Genomic DNA, 20,285 nt, shown 5'->3' on the forward strand with positions numbered 1-20,285 from the left:
TCAGGAGAACTGCAGCCTGCCGCGCTGAACTCCGTCTGTCGGCACCAGGTGAGTATATATATATTTTTTATTTTTACACATTTCTGGATGAATTGCAGGAAAGGGCTTATATATTTAACCCCTTTCCGACAATTCATCCCGCGATCGCCGGCAGCCCATTGCATTCAGTGGAGTCGGCTGTATTGCCGGTTCCATTGAATTCAATGGGCAAACATCGTTCTTCTCTGTCACAGCTGTTACAGCTGTGGCAGAGAAGAAGGATTTGTCTTCTATATGTTCTCAATGGGGTTGGCGCTGCTGCCGCCGGCCCCATTGAGCGCATATAGAAATGATTTCTCAGGGAAGAAAGTTAAAGTAACCCGAACATCCGAACATCGTGTGGTGTTCGTTACGAATAACGAACATCCCGAACACCCTAATATTCGCCCGAGCATCAAGCTCGGACGAGTACGTTCGCTCATCTCTAGTAATTATGCGTAGGTTCTGTGATAGAGAGGAGCACAAACCATTGATATTTGAGAGATATTATTCCCTACGCTGCTGACCAGCCTATTTGGAGGGATTTACATTGGTGAGCAGACTATACAGTTCTTTAATAGTTGTTTATTGCCCGGGAAAAACAGTAACCCCCATAGATGATGGATATTGTTCTGACTGTTAAGAAATGAGATTGGAACTGAAGATGGCACTAATGATAACAATAGTATTGCTTTTTTGATTTTTGTAATCTGGGTAACTTTGAAAGTTATTGTCAGTCTTAGAAAAGGGCACCCAACTGCTAATTTCCTTGAATAAGTACGCCAGAATATACATGATTTTCTAAATGAGACCAGACAGAACTTTGGACCTTTGTCAAATATTGGGAGATAAGCCTAAGGTAAGTTACTGTGGGGAACTCACAAGGAAATGGCTGCAAGGGTGGTTCACTGATAAGTAGTAGGTTGAGGGAAGAAAATGTAAATATGCAGTGCAAGAATGTAAAGCAATGTTAAAAATAGACGTAACATGTGGTTATCTCTGAATGGAAGAATAAATCTTTGATAATGCTAGACTGAGATCAAAGGAAGGCAAGGATGCTGTGAAAGGGTGTCAGCGTGTTGAAAAAAGCTGGAATGACTTCCAAAGGATTTGGAAGTTGTGCAAGTGGCAATTGGGAATGTGTTGTGTTGAGTAAGACCTTTCTTATCTGTGTCTTGTTCACTATCGTCCACTTGGTCGATTCCAGTTTCTGAATATGAATACTTGCTATTTGTGTAATGTGGCTTTGCTGTTTGTAAGGGGAAAAATCTTGATTAAAGAGGATTAACGGTTTCTTGATTCTCTGAAAAGATAAGGTGAATTCTGAAGAGGTGGGCTGTTAGCTTCAGATAATTGCATGAAAATGTATGTTACTGCTGCCTAGAATTATGCACAATGAATCAGATGGACTATAGCACATTGTATAGGTGGATTGAGAAAATGGTGTCATTTTGGGTACATATAAGGAATTGTATAACTTTTTTTTGTTTTAGGGGAATTGAGGGAAAAATTATAGCATTTGTTTTTTTTTCGATTTCATGTTAACGTCGTTCAGTTTGCAAAATAAATAATGTGATATCATTATTCTCTGTCAGCACGATTCAAACTACCGATACCAAGTTTATACAGTTTTTCTATGTTTTGCTATTTTTGTACACAAAAACACTTTTTTTTTAAAGATTTGCTTTTGCGGTGCTGTATTCCAAAAGCCATAGCAAGCCAAGCCATTTATTTTTCCAACGACGGAGCTCTATGGGGACTTCTATTTGTGCAGCCTGAACTCTAGTCTCTATTTCTCCAATTTTTGGGAACACATAACATTTTTATTGGTTTTAATTACATTTTATTCTAGAGAGAAGTATAGAAAAATCTGCAATTCTGGCATGGTTTTTATTTTTAATGGCATTCATCATGCAGTATAAATCATATGCTAAATGAATTCTGATATTAGCCAACCCAAGTATAAGCCGAGTCAATAAGTTTTACCACAAAAAACTGGTAAAACTTATTGACTCAAGTTTAAGCCGAGCTATACTCGAGTATGTACTGGGAGAAAAAACCCTCCATACTCACCTCCCAGCCAGCGTCTGTGTTCCCGTCGGTGGTGCGGCAAGCTGCTGAAATCCTCTCTGCTGTCATCCCCGCGGTCTTCTCTGCTCATCTCTGTCATCCTCCGCTGTCAGGCTGTGATTGGCTGTGATTGGATCGAGCGCCGGCTGTGATTGGCCGGTGCTCGATCCAATCACAGTGCTTAGCGCTGACGGTGAGGGATTTAAAAGCTGAGCAGGGGGATGACAGCGGGAAGAATTCTAAAACATTCTACTGCTTGAGAATTCTCCCCGCTGTCATCTCCCTGCTCGACTTTCAAATCCCCCACTGTCAGCGCTGTGGAAGTAAGCACTGTAATTTGATCGAGCATCGGCCAATCACAGCCGGTGCTCAATCTAATCACAGCGCTGATGGCGGGGGATTTGAAAGCCAAGCAGGGAGAGGACAGTGGGGAAAATTCTAAAACAGCTTGTGTGTGGCAAGCCGCTTTAGAATTCTCCCCTCTGTTATCTCCCTGCTTAGCTTTAAAATCCCCCGCTGTCAGGGCTGTGGAAGTAGCACTATGATTAGATTGAGCGCCAGCCAATAACAGCCGGCACTTGATCCAATCACAGCCTGATGGTGGGGGATGACAGAGCCGAGCAGAGAGGACGGTGGGGGATAACAGCAGGGAGGATTCCAGCAGCTTGCCGCACCACCCCCGGGGACACAAAATCCAAAAATTAAATGAACAGTTCACTGATTGGTCCATCAAACTAATAATTCATAAAATATAACTTTTATTAAATTATTTAAAATATATCTATGAACAAACAAAGATATATAACTACAATATCCACCTATTATAAACTCGTGCTACTTAGTCCCATGGTATATATAACACCTTAGTAATGTTATATATATAATGAAATGTCTATTTCACTGCTGAGCCAGTAGAATGGGATGTGGCGGCACATCCTGTACTGCTAACCGTTATCAGAATATGCAGTTAGATAGAAACACACGCTCATATCCTCAGGGCACATTTTTTACCTGCACATAACCATCAGGCGTCATTTGACGACACATTGCTCGTTCTTGCCCCTGCCCCCTCCATCGAACTCGGAAAGATGGCGCTGAAGGTGCACCTGAAATCACGTGATGTCAGACGTCCATGACGACAGCAACTCATCGAGGACCGGATACAAAAAGACCATATTTGGACCACCCAATCCCATGCTTTGATTTCCAACCACGTATTGCTTCCTGCTGCCCATAAAGGGCAATTAACTTATCATGCTATATAAGATGCTATACGTCTACTAATAAACAGAGTCAAGGAAGACCTTTTACACTGACAGTCCATCTTGGTGTCAAGTTCTTCTGTGCATGCACAATCTCTGAACATAAATCCGGAAGGGTGCAAACATTCCTACTGATTACGCCGTGGACCCCAAAAATAAATCCACGTCACTCTCTTCCCTAATGTTAGCTATCCCTCCTAGCTTTGTGTCATCGGCAAATTTGATAAGTTTCCCATTAATTTTCTCCTACAGATCATTTATAAAAGACATCTTTTGAGCAATAATCGTTGTGTGAATCTACAGGGCAAGGTGATCGCTCAAACAGCAGTTTGATTGACAGTTTTGAGCGATCGCTTTGTGCTCCGAGCGGGGTATGCAGAAGACAAGCATGGCCGCTTGTCTTCTGCATCCAGTTGTTCTTTTCTTGGAACGCTTAGCTGTTATACAGCTGTACGATTCCGAGCGGTGTATGCAGAAGCCAAGCAGGGCCGCTTTTCTTCTGCATCCAGATGTTCTCTTCTCAGAGCACTCAGCTGTTATACAGCTGTGCACTCTGTGCAGAGTAAGGAGAACACAGCTGGATCGCTGTGTTCTTCATACCCAGGCTGTGTTCACGGAGTGGGATACCAGCTGAAACAATAGCATCAGAGGTATCCTGCTGTGAACGCCTAATAAGGCTAATTGTTCTTTTTCAGCATGCTGAAAGAGAATGATCAGCAACTTGTTAACAAAAACTGCACAATGTCAGTGCAGTTAGACCCAATGATTCTCACTCAAAAGACAGCTTTGAGCGATTTTTGAGTGAGAATCGTTGTGTCTAAACCAGCCTTAAGTGTTCCCTGGTGCATGTATCTACATTACACTCAAGTTCGGCACTATGGAGCTATTCCAGCAACCTCGTTGGTTCTGATTCACAATTCCAATGGTAGTTTTGCTTGTCTGATTCAACCTCATTGGTTGTTTGGGTTCCCTGATTGGTTGTTAGTGCCGAACTTGAGTGTAATATAGATATATGCTTCCCTAATAGATATCTACTAGCAGCATTCCACCAGCAGTACCAATTACCTCTCCTAATTCCATCTTTCTCCATAACTCGTAAATTTTTTTTTCTATATAAGTAAATGTCATTTTATGCAGTTTAACCCCTTAGTGACGGCCCCATTGCCTTTTTACATCCTCACTAAGTGGGCTTTAATCTTAGAGGAAGTAAATACATATATGCTCTTTGATTAATGCCCTCTTACCTGAAGACATGACAGCTCCATGCTGTCAGTGCCTGCAGGTAGCCGACAGCATGGAGCTGTCATCCTGGGCAGCGGGCAGTCCCGCCCCGGCAATGCGACCAGCGCTATCCAATGGATAGCGCCGATTGCAATAAAGTAAAAAAAAGGGAAAAAAGTTGAAGATTCAGCTGCCCTGATGGAACAGTTAATGGGTCCTCTGGGACCCGGCGCCGCTGTTCTGCGCATGTGCACCAGACGTATGACGTCACGCGCATGCGCAGAAGGCCGGGAGCCCAGGCAAATTCAAAATCTCCTGGCTCCTGAAGGTAGTTGGGAACCAGGAGATGTCACCGGGGAAATACTCACTTTGGGTCCTCCACGATGTCCCGGTCTTCCGGGACCCGATGTCCCCCTCTGTCAATCATCGGGCGCGTGCACAGAGGGGCTCGAGCCCCGGGAAATTCAAAATCCCTCTGCTCCTGGCTACCATGTGTAGCCAGGAGCAGAGGAATGTTACTGGGGACATGATCACTATTATCCAATGGATAACAGTGATCATTTAAAGTAAAAAAAAAGAGTGTAAAAAGTAAAAAAAAAAATTTTAAAAAGTTAAAAAAAAAGTTTAAAAACCTTACATTTCATCTCCTCCCATGGATCATATCCGTGAGGGAGGATGACATGACGTACCCAAGGCCCCCGGATTTATCCACAGACCTTACCCCAGCTTCTACGCACGCACCCGTCGCCAAGTTGGCAGACGCATGCGCAAAAGCCGTGGATTGCCAGGGTACTTTAAAATCTCCCTGCTCCTGGCTACAAAACTTAGCCGAGAGCCTGGAGATTTCATGGGTGAGGGGGGGCGCGGTGAGCGGTTCCTGATCACGTGTTTGCCGTTATTCAATGGGCGATCACGTAAAAGTTAAAAAAAAGGTAAAGCTTCATCTCCCCTCACCGATGCGATCGGTGAGAGGAGATGAAACTTTTTACCGGAGGCCTCCGTATTTGCACCCCAACGCGATCTTCCTCCGAGAACTTTCCCGGATTCTGCACATGTGACCACCGGCAAAACACCAGACACATGCACAGGAGGTGGCGAGCTCAGGAAATGTAAAATCTCCTTGCTCCCAATGGTCGCCGAGAGCCTGGAGCAGTGACCTTGTTGAGCGGTCGCCTGTCACGTGATAAAAAGGTAGCGATATACCTTAGGCCAGTCTCACACGACCGGATAGGAATTACAGATTCCGCATGCGTCTGATCCGTGGTAATACACAGATCAATCGCATTGGATTACACACACTTGTGGGTCAGAATTGCGTAATCCACTTGAAGAAAAGAGAACACAGCAGGTTCTATTTTACTGCGGATATTCGCAACATAGAGTCCATTGTGCTCCATGGTCGTGGATATACCCGCAGCCCATATGCAACTCCATTCCTCTGCTATGTCTGCTGAGAAGTTCGCTGCAAAGTATAAAGACTGACGCTTTGCGGTCGGAACAGGAGACGGGGAAGACAGCATGTCGCTTGATAGTCAGAGCACCCTCATGTCTATATCTCAGCACGTTTTGGAGGAGGAGGAGGAGGGGGAGGAGCAGGAGGAGGAGGGGGAAGAGACAGCTGGGCCCACTGCAGAGGGTACCTATGCTGCTTGCCTCCCATCTGTTCAGCGTGTATGGCCTGTGGAGGAGGAGGAGGATCCTGAAAGTGATCTTCCTATTGAGGACAGCCATGTGTTGCATACAGGTACCCTGGCACACATGGCTGACTTCATGTTAGGATGCCTTTCTCGTGACCCTCGCGTTAGACGTATTCTGGCCACTACGGATTACTGGGTGTACACACTGCTCGACCCACGGTATAAGGAGAACCTTTCCACTCTCATACCCGAAGAGGAAAGGGGTTCGAGAGTGATGCAATACCACAGGACCCTGGCGGACAAACTGATGGTAAAATTCCCATCCGACAGCGCTAGTGGCAGAAGGCGCAGTTCCGAGGGCCAGGTAGCAGGGGAGGCGCGGAGATCAGGCAGCATGTACAGCCAGGCAGGGGAACACTCTCTAAGGCCTTTGACAGCTTTCTGGCTCCGGCAACGCTGTGTCACCGCTCCCCAGTCAAGGCTGAGTCGGCGGGAGCACTGTAAAAGGATGGTGAGGGAGTATGTAGCCGATCGCACCACCGTCCTCCGTGACGCCTCTGCTCCGTACAACTACTGGGTGTCGAAGCTGGACACGTGGCCTGAACTCGCGCTGTATGCCCTGGAGGTGCTTGCTTGCCAGGCAGCTAGCATCTTGTCAGAGAGGGTGTTTAGTGCGGCTGGGGGAATCATCACGGATAAGCGTACCCGTCTGTCAACCGACAGTGCCGACAGGCTTACACTCATAAAGATGAACAAAGCCTGAATTTCCCCAGACTTCTCTTCTCCACCAGCGGACAGCAGCGGTACCTAAACAACACGTAGGCTGCACCCGCGGATGGAAGCATCTTTCTCTATCACCATAAAAAACGGGGACCTTTTAGCTTCATTAATCTGTGTATTATATTCATCCTCCTCCTCCTGAAACCTCACGTAATCACGCTGAACGGGCAATTGTTCTTAGGCCCACAAGGCTCAGTCATATTACTTTTGTAAACAATGTTTATGAGTTTCAATTCTCATTAAAGCGTTGAAACCTTCACCTGAACCAATTTTTATTTTAACTGGGCTGCCTCCAGGCCTAGTTACAAATTAAGCCACAGTAAGCTAAGCGATTAATGGGTTTCACCTACCCTCTTGATTGGGCATGGGCCATTTTTCTCAGGTACATTAGTACTGTTGGTACACCAATTTTTTGGGGCCCTCGCCTACAGTGTAATCCTAGTAATTTTTATGGGCTTCGCCTGCACTCATAGTACAGCAAGGTGTGTGGGGTTGGCCTACACTTTTGCTACATAAATGTAACTTGGGCCTTGTCTATACTGCAACTACTAAAATGTGAAAGAGATTGTTATCTCCCTAAACTGCTGCAACGGGAATGTTACTGTGGCCTGTCTTGACTGCTACTACTACTGAAATGGAACTAATACTGTGCTCCCCCTATACTGCTGCTTCGGAATTGTTACTGGGGCCTGTCTAGACTGCTACTATTACTGAAATGGAACTAAGACTGTGCTCCCCCTATACTGCTGCTTCGGAATTGTTACTGGGGCCTGTCTTGAGTGCTACTATTACTGAAATGGAACTAAGACTGTGCTCCCCCTATACTGCTGCTTCGGAATTGTTACTGGGGCCTGTCTTGAGTGCTACTATTACTGAAATGGAACTAAGACTGTGCTCCCCCTATACTACTGCTTCGGAATTGTTACTGGGGCCTGTCTGGACTGCTACTACTACTGAAATGGAACTAATACTGTGCTCCCCGTATAATGCTGCTAGTGATATGTTACTGGGGCCTGTCCCTAATGCTACCGCTGAAATGTTACTAATTCTGGGCTCTGCTTATACCGCTGCTAATGCTATGTCACTGGGGTGTGGAAACGGAGGCTTCCCAAAGACATGATGATGGCGAGGCCATTTCCCACCAACGCGGTTACTGTTAAGGTGCATATAACCACGGACACGTGGAGAGGACACGTAGTGCCTCAAAAACATCCCCCTCCTCCTCCAACAATGAAAACATTCTTGGCAAATACCTTTGCATTGGTCCATCTGGTGGCAGTCCAAGAATTTCACCTTTATCGACACAACAAGAGAGCCCCCCCACCATCCCCCCGCCACGGCCCACTTAATCCTGGCCACATTCCAAAAACTAACTAAATAAAACCGCGCTACTAGGTCCGCAGTCGCCACCACATTCCCACCAACGCGGTTACTGTTAAGGTACATATTACCAGTCTGACTGGGGCATGCGCTGTGGGCCGAAGCCCACCTGTATTGTATCTGACGTTAGCTCTGCTGTCCAGGGCACTGCAATGGGATTTGTTTATGTAGCGCCGGTGGGTTCCAGGGAGCCACCCATGCTTTGGGTCCACACGGACTTCACATTAGGGATTTGTACCTGCCTGTGTCTATGTATTAAAAACCCCGGTCAGACTGGGGCATGCAGTGTGGGCCGAAGCCCACCTGCATTTAATCTGACGTTACCTCAACTGTGCTGGGCAAGGCAATGGGATTTATTTATGTAACGCCGGTGGCTTCCTGGGACCCACCCATGCTGTCAGTCCACACGGAGTTGTACCTGCCTGTGTCTACTTATAAAGAACCCCAGTCTGACTGGGGCATGCAGTGTGGGCCAAAGCCCAGCTGTATTTAATCTGACATCAGCTTTACTATCCGGGGCACTGCATTGGGACAAACTACAGGATCAATACAGCGCTAGCATTGGAGTCCGCTGTAGGCATGCGATTGCTGAGGGTTTGTGCAGAGGCCTATGTCCTGGGCGCAGTGAAAGTCCGCTTCCAGCCTAGGATTGCTGAATCTGTGGGCCGAGGCCTATGCCGTGGGCGCGGTGCAAGTCTGCCATGTTTGGCCGCTCAGATCAATTTTTTGTTCATGTCTTGGGTTTCCTAGGACCCACCTATGCTGTTGGTGCAAACTTAGTTCCTATTGCGATGTTTGACGTGTCTGGCACAAAGGCACTGACTGACTTGGGTAGGGGGCAGAGCGCTGACGGCTTTCCCCTTGCAGTGTGGATTGAGCTATGCGACACCTTGATAGAATGAATACTGTGTGGCACATGGATTCCTCATTGCTATGCCCACGTTTGCAGCTCCTGACGGAGGTGGCACAGGATTGGAGTTCTCATTGCTTCTGTACAGCATTGTGGGCTATCGCCCTGCCCCTTTTAAAGAGGGTCGCTGCCTGGCCCTGCCAACCCTCTGCAGTGTGTGCCTCCGGTTCCTCCTCATGGCAGACGCACTTATAAATAGACATGAGGGTGGTGTGGCTATGAGGCCAGCGTGTGGCATGAGGGCAGCTGAAGGCTGCGAAGGGACACTTTGGTGTGCGCTGTGCACACTGGGTCGTGCAGGGGGGTTGGGCAGCAGGTAACCCAGGAGAAGTGGCAGCGGAGTGTCATGCAGGCAGTGATTGTGCTTGTTGGAGGTAGTGTGGTGCTTAGCTAAGGTATGCCTTGCTAATGAGGGTTTTTGTTGGGGGGGGCACTCTTACCGCTATTGTGGCTTAATAGTGGGACCTGGGAACTTGAGATGCAGCCCAACATGTAGCCCCTCGCCTGCCCTATCCGTTTCTGTGTCGTTCCCATCACTTTCTTGAATTTCCCAGATTTTCACAAATGAAAACCTTAGCAAACATCGGCGATATACAAAAATGCTCGAGTCGCCCACTGACTTCAATGGGGTTCGTTACTCGAAACAAACCCTCGAGCATCGCGGAAAGTTCGACTCGAGTAACGAGCACCCGAGCATTTTGGTGCTCGCTCATCTCTATACAGGTCATATGGCTCAGATGTGCCCACGTCGTAATGCTCAGTCGGAACTAGATGGCCTGGAGGTTAGAGGGAAGGTCCCTCTAGGCCATCAGATTGCTTGGGTATCCTCTTCCAGGCTGGTACTTCCCGCTGAAATTCGTTGTGGCAGTGTTGACAGTCCCATACGAGTCTTTTTGGATTGTGGAGCTAGTATTAATTTAATACATCAGGAGACTGTCAAACGTTTAGGCTTAGAGATGAGTGCTTTGGACTCTGCCATCCCTGTGTCCGCCATTGATGCTGCTCCTCTATCTCAGAGAAATCTGAGTTTTTGTGTTCCTAATGTCCATTTAAGGATTGGGCTGTTCCACACGGAATGTATAACACTATATGTCATGGAATCCCTTCCGACGCAAGTAGTCTTGGGATTACCCTGGCTGCGCTTACACAACCCAGTAGTGGACTGGGAAAAGGGGGACATTGTTAAATGGAGCCCTGGTTGTCTGTCCGGTTGCATTTCGGCTGATATAGCCTCCATTCAGGCAGAAGAGTTGCCTGAATTTATCGCTGACTTCTCTGATGTGTTTTCCCAAGAGGGGGCAGACAAATTACCAACACACAGAAAGGGGGATTGTGCCATTGAACTTCTCCCGGACTGCAAATTCCCCAAGAGTCGCATGTTCAAAATATCGTCCCCTGAGAGACTGGCGCTCAAAGATTATATCCAGGACAGCTTGAAAAGGAATCATATACGTCCATCTAATTCCCCACTAGCAGCGGGTTTCTTTTTTGTAAAGAAAAAAGATGACGGGTTACGTCCCTGTGTTGACTTTAGGGAATTAAACAAAATCACGAAGCGCAATCCATACCCTCTCCCCCTTATTCCGGATCTGTTTTCTCAGTTGAATGGCTCCAACTGGTTTTCCAAATTAGATTTACGCGAGGCATATAATTTAATCCAGATTAAGGAGGGGGACGAGTGGAAGACTGCGTTTAATACCCCAGAGGGGAATTTTGAGAGTCTGGTGATGCCTTTTGGTCTCACTAATGCCCCTGCGGTATTCCAGTCCTTGATCAATGAGGTTCTCTCTCAGTTTGTGGGCAGATTTGTACTAGTATACTTGGATGATATTTTGATCTTCTTTCCCGATTTTGAGTCCCATGTTTCTCATGTTCGCCAGGTCCTCCAAGCTTTGCGTGAGAATTGTTTGTTCGCCAAAAGAGAAAAGTGTGTGTTTGCTGTACAAGAGATCACATAATTACCCACGAAGGGTTCATGATGTATCCTGAGAAGGTCCGAGCAGTGCAGGATTGGGTCCTACCAGAAAATGTGAAAGCTTTACAAAAGTTCTTGGGGTTCGCCAGCTATTACCGCAGATTCATTAGGAATTTTTCGGTGATAGTTAAACCTTTTACTGATATGACAAAAAAAAGGGTGCTTTCCTACTAAATGGTCGACGGAAGCTATGCAGTCATTTCAGAGATTGAAGAGGTGTTTTGCGACTGCTCCAGTGCTGGTGCAGCCAGATTCTTCCAGGCCCTTTATTGTTGAGGTCGATGCTTCAGAGGTGGGGGTTGGAGCAGTTCTATCTCAGGGAACGGAGACATTACAAGATCTCCACCCGTGTGCATTCTTCTCCCGTAAATTTTCATCTTCGGAGCGAAATTATGACATTGGGGACAGGGAATTGCTGGCGATTAAATGGGCGTTCGAGGAGTGGCGTCATTTTCTAGAGGGGGCGCGACACAAAGTAACGTTTTTTACGGATCACAAAAACCTCATATATCTGGAATCTGCCAAGAGACTTAATTCCAGACAGGCACGCTGGTCGCTTTTCTTTTCCCGTTTCAATTTTTTAGTTACTTATCGTCCAGGCTGCAAGAATGTGAAGGCCGATGCTCTTTCCAGAAGTTTTCTTCCAGTAGTTTCTGAGGAACCTCCTGCCCCTATCCTGTCTGAAGGGGTAGTGGTGTCGGCAGTGTCATTAGAGTTAGAGGAGCAAGTCCGTAAAGCACAAAATGTGGCCCCGTCAAAGCTCCCGGCTGGGAAGCTTTTTGTTCCTGTTCATCTACGGTTACAGGTGCTGGCCGAGATTCACAGTTCGGTGTTGGCCGGGCATCCGGGGATTAATAATACCTGTAAGTTACTCTCTAGAACATATTGGTGGCCGTCATTACGACGGGATACGTTCAGTTTTGTTTCGTCATGTGAGGTGTGTGCCAGAACCAAGTCATCCCGCAGTCGGCCAGCCGGTATGTTATTGCCGCTGCCTATTCCTAAGAGACCATGGACGCTTTTGTCCATGGACTTCATTACGGATTTACCACCTTCCGATGGCAACACCGTTGTGTGGGTGGCAGTGGACCGGTTTAGTAAAATGTGCCATTTTGTGGCACTCCCGGTTTACCTAATGCCAAGACGTTGGCGAGTTTGTTCATTTGCCACATCGTTAGACTACATGGTTTGCCAGAGAATATAGTCTCCGATCGTGGCGTACAATTTGTTTCTAGCTTTTGGCGAGTAGTCTGCTCTCGTTTGGGTGTCCAGCTTTCGTTTTCTTCGGCATACCATCCTGAGACCAATGGGCAAACTGAGAGGTGTAATCAGAACCTGGAGCAGTATTTACGTTATTATGCCTCGGAAAATTAGGAGGACTGGTCGAAGTTCTTACCACTAGCAGAGTTTGCTCTAAACAATAGACCACTGGAGGCTACGGGGACTTCACCGTTCTTCTGTAACTACGGATTTCACCCTTGTTTTGGCCCCCTTTCCAAGAAGGTTTCGGAGGTACCAGGAGCTAATGAGTTTTGTTCCGATATGGAGGCCGGGTGGGCGGAGGTCCAGAAAAATTTACAGCGATCCGTTCGGCGCAGCAAGCGAGTTGCAGACAGTCACCGCTCTGAGGGGGCGGGATTCGGTGTTGGAGACTTGGTGTGGTTGTCTACCAGAAATATAAAGCTCAAACAACCATCCGCTAAACTGGGCCCGCGATTTATCGGTCCATTTAAAATAATTGAGAAGATTAACGCGGTGGCCTCCCGGTTAGAAATTCCCAGCACGATGAAGATTAACAATGTGTTCCATAAATGTCTGCTCAAAAGATTCATTGATTCGGGGAATGACTCACCACCCCCGGCTCCGGTGCTAGTGGATGGGGAGGAGCAGTTTGTTATAAGTCGCATTCTGGACTCCCGTCGAGTCAGGAATTCCCTGCAGTACCTAGTGCATTGGCGTAGTTATGGCCCAGAAGAGAGGTCATGGGTTCCTGCAGTGGATGTTCATGCAGATCGTCTGGTAAAAAATTTTAAAAGGTCAAACCCTGGTAGTCCTGGTCCTAAGGGTACTGTTGCAGCCGCTCTGAGGCCTGCACCCGGCTTCCAAGCGAGACCGGGTTTTGGGTGTGCCCTTGCTTCTCCTGGAGCTGAGGGGTGTGGTAGTGGCAGGAGTGATGTCATCCAGCACCTGGTACTAACTAGCTCAGCTCCTATTTAAGCTGTGCTAGCTTTGACCTCTGTGCTTGTCAATCACTTCAGTCCCATGTTGGACAGTGGAGGAGCAACACAGCGTGGTGGAAGCTCTCCAGTATCAGCTAAGTTCTTGCTGTTTGGTTTTGTTTTGTTTATCCTTTTGTTTTGTGCTAGGGTTCCCAGACAGGGACTGGTCAGTGGCCCAGGCATGAGTGCAGGCTCGCACTTATCAGCACGGACAGTCTGCAGAGCAGGCAGGGCTCCCTCCCGGGCTAGGGGAGTATAGGGAGAGTATTTCCCCATTTATTTTGTGTTTTCTTTGCACGGTTGTGGCTGAGGTTGCGCGTTCATAAGACGCAACAGGAACACTCTCCAAGGCGTTTGCCAGCTTTATGGCTCCCCAGCAAGACTGCGTTACCACTCCCCAGTCAAGGCTGAGTCGGAGGAAGCACTGTAAAAAGATGGTGAGGGCGTACGTAGCCAATCGTACCACCATCCTCTGTGATGCCTCTGCTCCATACAACTATTGGGTGTCAAAGCTGGACACGTGGCACGAACTTGCGCTGTACGCCCTGGAGGTGCTGGCTTGCCCTGCCGCTAGCATCTTGTCAGAGAGGGTGTTTAGTGCAGCTGGGGGAATCATCACAGACAAGCGTACCCACCTGTCAACTGCCAGTGCCGACATGCTTACACTCATAAAGGATTTCCCCAGACTTCTCTTCTCCACCAGCGGAGAGCAGCGGAACCTAAAGAATCTTTTCGCTGCAACTGCAGGTAAAAGCACTCTTCTGTATCACTGGAAAACGGGGCATTTCTCTTTTTTAATCTGTCTGTGACATTAGTCCTCCTCCTGCTACTCCTCCTCCAGAAACATGTCATTGCGCTGAACGGCCAATTTTTCTGCGGCCCAAAAGGCTCATCTACATCTATCAAAGTTTTTACAATTTTTCTAAGTTTCAAAAGTATTGAGACTGTTACGTGAACCAATTTTTTCAACAGGGTTGCCTCCAGGCTCTGTTACAAATTAAGCAACAGTGAGCTGCATTTTTTAAAAAAATGTTTATGGGCTTCACCTGCCCTCTCGGTTGATACATTTTTCAGAGGTACACTAATTTTTGGGGTCCACGCCTACACTCTTATCCAACTAATTTTTCCTGTCTTTGCCGACGCTCATGGTATCCCAATGTTTCTGAGGTTGGCCTATACTATTACTACAGAAATTTTACTGGGGACTGCCTGCCTATACTTTTGCTACGAGAAAGTTACAGGGGTCTGCCTATGCTGCTGCCACTTGAATGTTACAGGGGTCTGCCTATACTGCTGCCACTTGAATGTTACATGGGTCTGCCTATACTTCTGCTACAGAAATGTTACTGGGTCTGCCTATGCTGCTGCTACATAACTGTTACTGGAGTCTGCCTATACTTCTGCTACAATTATGTTACTGGGGTCTGCCTATACTTTTGCCACAATTATGTTACTAGGGTCTGCCTATACTTCTGCCACGTAAATGTTACAAGGGGTCTGCGTATACTTCTGCTACAAAAAAGGTACTGGGGTCTGTCTATACTTCTACTACAGACATGTTTCAGGGGTCTGCCTATGCTTCTGCTACATAAATGTTACTGGGGTCTGCTTACACTGCTGCTACAGAAATGCTACAGGGGTCTGCCTATACTGCTGCTACATAACTGTTACTGGGGTCTGCCTATACTTCTGCCACATAAATGTTACAGGGGGCTGCCTATGCTGCTGCCACTTAAATGGTACAGGAGTCTGCCTATAGTTCTGCTACAATTATGTTACTGGGGTCTGCCTATACTTCTGCCATGTAAATGTTACAGGGGGTCTGCGTATACTTCTGCTACAAAAATGGTACAGGGGCTTGCCTATGCTTCTGCTACAGAAATGTTACAGGGGTCTGCCTATACTGCGGCGACAGACATGTTACTGGGGTCTGCCTTTACTTTTACAGAAATGGTACTGGGGACTGCCTATACTGCTGCTACATAAATGTTTCAGGGGTCTGCTTATACTGCTGCTACAGAAACGTTACTGGGGTCTGTCTATACTGTTAAAACTGAAATGTTACAAATACTGGGCTCTGCCTGTACTACTGCTACTGAAATGTTACAGGGGTCTGCATATACTGCTGCTACTGAAATGTTACTGGGGTCTGCCAATACTGCTGCTACATAAATGTTACTGGGGTCTGCCTATACTGCTGCTACAGAAACGTTACTGGGGTCTGCCTATACTGCTGCTACAGAAACGTTACTGGGGTCTGCCTATACTGTTGCTACAGAAATGTTACTGGGGTCTGTCTATACTGTTACAACAGAAATGTTACTGGGGTCTGTCTGTACTGTTACTACTGAAATGCTACAAATACTGGGCTCTGCCTGTACTGCTGCTACTGAAATGTTACAGGGGTCTGCATATACTGCTGCTACATTAATGTTTCAGGGGTCTGCTTATACTGCTGCTACAGAAATGTTACGGGGGTCTGCCTATACTGCTGCTAGAGAAACGTTACTGGGGTCTGCCTATACTGTTACTACAGAATTGTTACTCGGCTCTATCTATACTGTTACAACAGAAATGTTACAGGGGTCTGCCTATACTTCTGCTAATGAAATGTTACTGGGGTCTGTCTATACTGTTACTACAGAAATGTTACTGGGGTCTCCCTAGACTTCTGCAACATAACTGTTACAGGGGTCAGCTTATACCTTTGCTACAGGAATGTTACAGGGGTCTGTGTATACTATGGGTGCACTAAGTCTTCCCGGCGTGGTGTTCTACCAATCTGGCCCGAAAAAAACCCAGACTGACTAGGGCATGGCTTGTGGGCTGCAGCTAACATGTATTTCCTGTCACGTAACCTCAGTTATCCAGGGCACTGCAGTGGGATTTGTTTCTTTACCGTCTCTGTGTTCCTGCTAGCCACCAATGCTGCAGGTGTACACAGACTTGCCATAGCGGAGTTGTACCTGTCTGTCCCCAAAACACTGACAGACTTTTGTAGGGTGCAGAGTGCAGATGGTTTACCCCTTGCATTGCCGATGAGGTATCCGACACCAAAACAGAATAAGTAGTGTGTGGACACATGGAGTCCCCATTGCTATGTCACTCGCAGCACCTTGGGCCACACAATGTGTTTGCTGGGACAGAGGCTGACCCAAGGCCCGCTCACATACTTCCCACACCGAGTATTGCTGCATTGTGGAGATGTGTAGAAGTACTGGGCTGGCAGCGGACTTCCCTTTATGCCCATGTTTGCAGCTCCTGACGGAGGTGGCAAAGGATTGGAATGAAGATGGAACGTCAATCTATTATCAATTCTCAACAGCATTGTGGGCTATCACCCCCCCCCCCCCTTTCAAAGAAGGCAGCTGAAGGCTGCGCAGAGGCACTTTTGTGTGCGCTGCGGATGCAGGGTCGTGCGGTGGGGGGGGGGGGGTTGGGCAGCATGTAACCCAGGAGAAGAGGCAGCGGTGTGCGGGGCAGTGATTGTGTTTGGTTGAAGGTAGTGTGGTGCTTAGCTAAGGTGTGCCTTGCTAATGAGGGTTTGTCCGAAGTAAAAATTGTTAGGGGGGGGCACTCTTGACGCTATTGTGGCTTAATAGTGAGACCTGGGAACCTGAGATGCAGCCCTGCAAGTTGCCCCTCGCCTGCCCTATCTGTTTCTGTGACGTTTCCATCACTTTCGCAGGTTTTGCAGATTTGCACAAATAAAAACCTTAGCGAGCATCAGTGATACACAAAAATGCTCGAGTCGCCCATTGACTTTAATGGGGTTCGTTACTCGAAACGAACTCTCGAGCATCGCGGAAAGCTCGACTCGAGCAACTAGCACCCGAGCATTTTGGTGCTCGCTCATTTCTAGTGTCAATCCTCATTTTCATGTGCACTATAGGAAAAAAATATGTCTTTAAAATGACATATTTGCAAAAATATGAAATTTTATTTTTTTCTCCTCTAAATTGAATTAATTTCTGAAAAAAAACTGTGGGGTCAAAATACTCATAGCACCCCTCAGTGGATACATTAAGGGGTGTAGTTTTTAAAATGGGGTCATCTGGGGGGTATCTATAATTCTGACACTCATGAGCCTTTGCAAACTTGGCTTGCTCTAAGAAAACAAAGTGTTCCTCAAAATGCTGAAAAGTAATGTTAAATTTGTACGTCATCTAAATGGTTAAAAAAAACAAAAAAGTTTTTCAAATGTGCATTTAGAATAAAGTAAACAGATGGAAATATATACCCTATCAAAAATTTGTACAGTATGTTTGCACATATTTGAGATATTACAGCTTAAAATGTGAACAAATGACAATTTTTTCAAAATGTTTCTAATATTGGTACTTTTAATAAATATACACAAATTATATCAGTCTATTTTTACCACCTCAATGAAGTGCAACATGTGGCGAAAAAACAATGTCAGAATCACTTGGATATGCAAAACCTTTACGGAGTTATGCTACGTTGAACGACACATGTCAGATTTCCAAAATTTGGCTTCGTTACTAAGGCGCAAACAGGCTTTGTCACCAAGGGGTTAAAGCTGATTTGCACAGTTATATTCAGTGAAGATTCAAGTAAAGCGTTTCTTTTCTCTACAACTACTCTCAGTCTCCTACTGATTGCTTCTCTCTCCAAAAAGTGTTCTGCTATTAAGTACCAGTGTCGAGTGACAAACAGCCCTTTTTCTCCTGTTGTCTTAGCCCTATGGAAAGTGGTGGTGAGTAGCACAGAAGCCACCGTGACAGGAGCCGCAACTACTACTCCCATCATCTCACCCCCCATAGCTCGAGCATGCTGCATGCACAGTACATTACAGGCAAATTTGTATCAGAATAGTTACTGGATTTGCAAAGGAAATTGAAGCAGATTTGTTTGCATATGTACTAGATGGGACTTCTATTTATGCTGCCAACAATTACAGTATCGAAATGGTCTGATCCATGTAAGCTGAGAAATATGATTTGACTGTCTTCAAAATAATTGAATAGCGCCAGGTGTAGGTTAGAAACCAATGCAGCAATTTCTGCAAAATAGAGATGAAGTCATTTAACTCTTTGAGATTGCATTATTTATATATTCACACAGTTATTGGTGTTTTTTAAATCCAGAAAAAAGTTTGGGAATGTGCATTAATGGTCCGGGGTCCATGGAACGGAACCCTCCTGAAGTTTAGGTCAGAGGGCTTTAACACTGTTTGCTTTTGACAGTTCAATGACTCTCATTTCTGTACCTGTAGCTGTCTCAGTGACTCTGTCGCGATCTCTCATAGTCGCTATGGCATAGATAGTTCCTACTTGAGACTAAATCTTTGCTTCCAGGGAATAGGCCTGGAACTGAATTAGGCCGCAGAGGCTGCATTGCAGGGTGAGGGTGAAGGAAGCAATCATGTTGAGAAACTGGAACTTGTTTTTCCAAAAGAACACACAATTGGAACAAGTCTCTATAAATGTGTTTGAGATGCAGGTTGTCTCAAAGGAGTCCCAGTTCCATTGTAACTTGGATATTTCCATGGCACTGCAACACAGTCCTCTACAGAACCTGATGCTTGGAAGATAGTATCCCACAGGGATGGACCAGTTGCAGTTGTGCACTTCTATGTAGGTTAAAAAGTTCAAATATGAATAGGCCTAATAACATAAGAGACCAGCGCCCAACTGTGCCACACCAAGATGACACTTTGCCAACTTTCTATTTTGGCCTCTTTCTTTGAGCCGCTAAGGAAACTCCATACACATTTTTCGTGAAGAAAAACCTGCCTATTAATAATAAGAAGTTGGAAGCTACAGGGTCATCTACATTGTATAGAAATGTGTAGTACATCTCGAGTTCTGTTGCTGTATCTGCTTTGGAGGTGGCGATATTGCCTTTAGCAGATATTATTTTGTAGATGTAAGCTTTTTCTTTTTTAATTAAATTTGACATGGCTTTGTCTCCATGTGAGTATATTTTATATTTAGAAGCGAAGACAGATTTTGCTGCTTTTATATTCAGTAAATTCTTTAGTTTGTTCCTAGCATTTCTCAAGTCATTTAGTTCTTTGGGATTTTGTGAATATTTATGTGCTGATCTAGGCTAGGTATTTGGGCCAATGAGGAGTTGATCTCTTTTTCTCTCTGCCTCTTAACTCTTGTGCCCCAGACAATAAATTCACCTCTAATAAACGCTTTATGTGTTTCCTAGAGTATTGGATGTGAAGTTGCTGGGATATCACTGAATTTGAAGAATTCTTCAAGTGTGCTAGATAAAGAGTTGAGGTGTTCTTCATGTTCAATTAGTGTGGGGTTCAATCGCCATGTCCACTCTCTGACTGGGAGATTGCCTAAGGTAAGTTTTATAGAGATCAGGGCATGGTCTGATATTAAAATAGGGCCCATATCAACTGTTTTAATAGCTTGAATGTGTTTCCCTGAGACAAAAAAAAGTAGTCTAATCTGTGATATGTAGAATGAACTTGGGAAAAATAAATGCAATCTCTTGTCTCTGGGTTTATGAATCTCCAGGAATCTTGTAGATTTTGATTAGAGAGGGTGCTTTTACATTTACAGTTTTAGAGGATAATTTGTGTTAGAGTCTGTTTTATTTTCCTGGACAAGAAGTGGCGGATGAGGGATGTAGTAGTAATTGAGTGAGCTGGAATGCTGTGCTGTGAATATTGTGTGTGTAGTGTGGTGATCAGTAGAGGATTGTATGGTTACTTTTACTTAAAGGAAGTTAATGAGCAAGTAGTTACTAATAAGACAGGCAGACAGAGAATTGGCACTAAAAATCTATCACTGGGAAGTTTTTTCTGTCCAGCACACACTCGTCTAT

General features: G+C 45.9%; 1 pseudogene; it reads right to left on the bottom strand.

The window, feature by feature from the left end:
- Positions 1–1,046: 1,046 nt before the first annotated feature.
- The window catches only part of LOC136578695 (craniofacial development protein 2-like), a 34,745-nt pseudogene continuing 15,506 nt past the window's right edge, over positions 1,047–20,285 (bottom strand).

This window comes from Eleutherodactylus coqui, chromosome 9, assembly GCF_035609145.1.
Source record: "Eleutherodactylus coqui strain aEleCoq1 chromosome 9, aEleCoq1.hap1, whole genome shotgun sequence".
NCBI classification, from domain to species: Eukaryota; Metazoa; Chordata; class Amphibia; order Anura; family Eleutherodactylidae; genus Eleutherodactylus; species Eleutherodactylus coqui.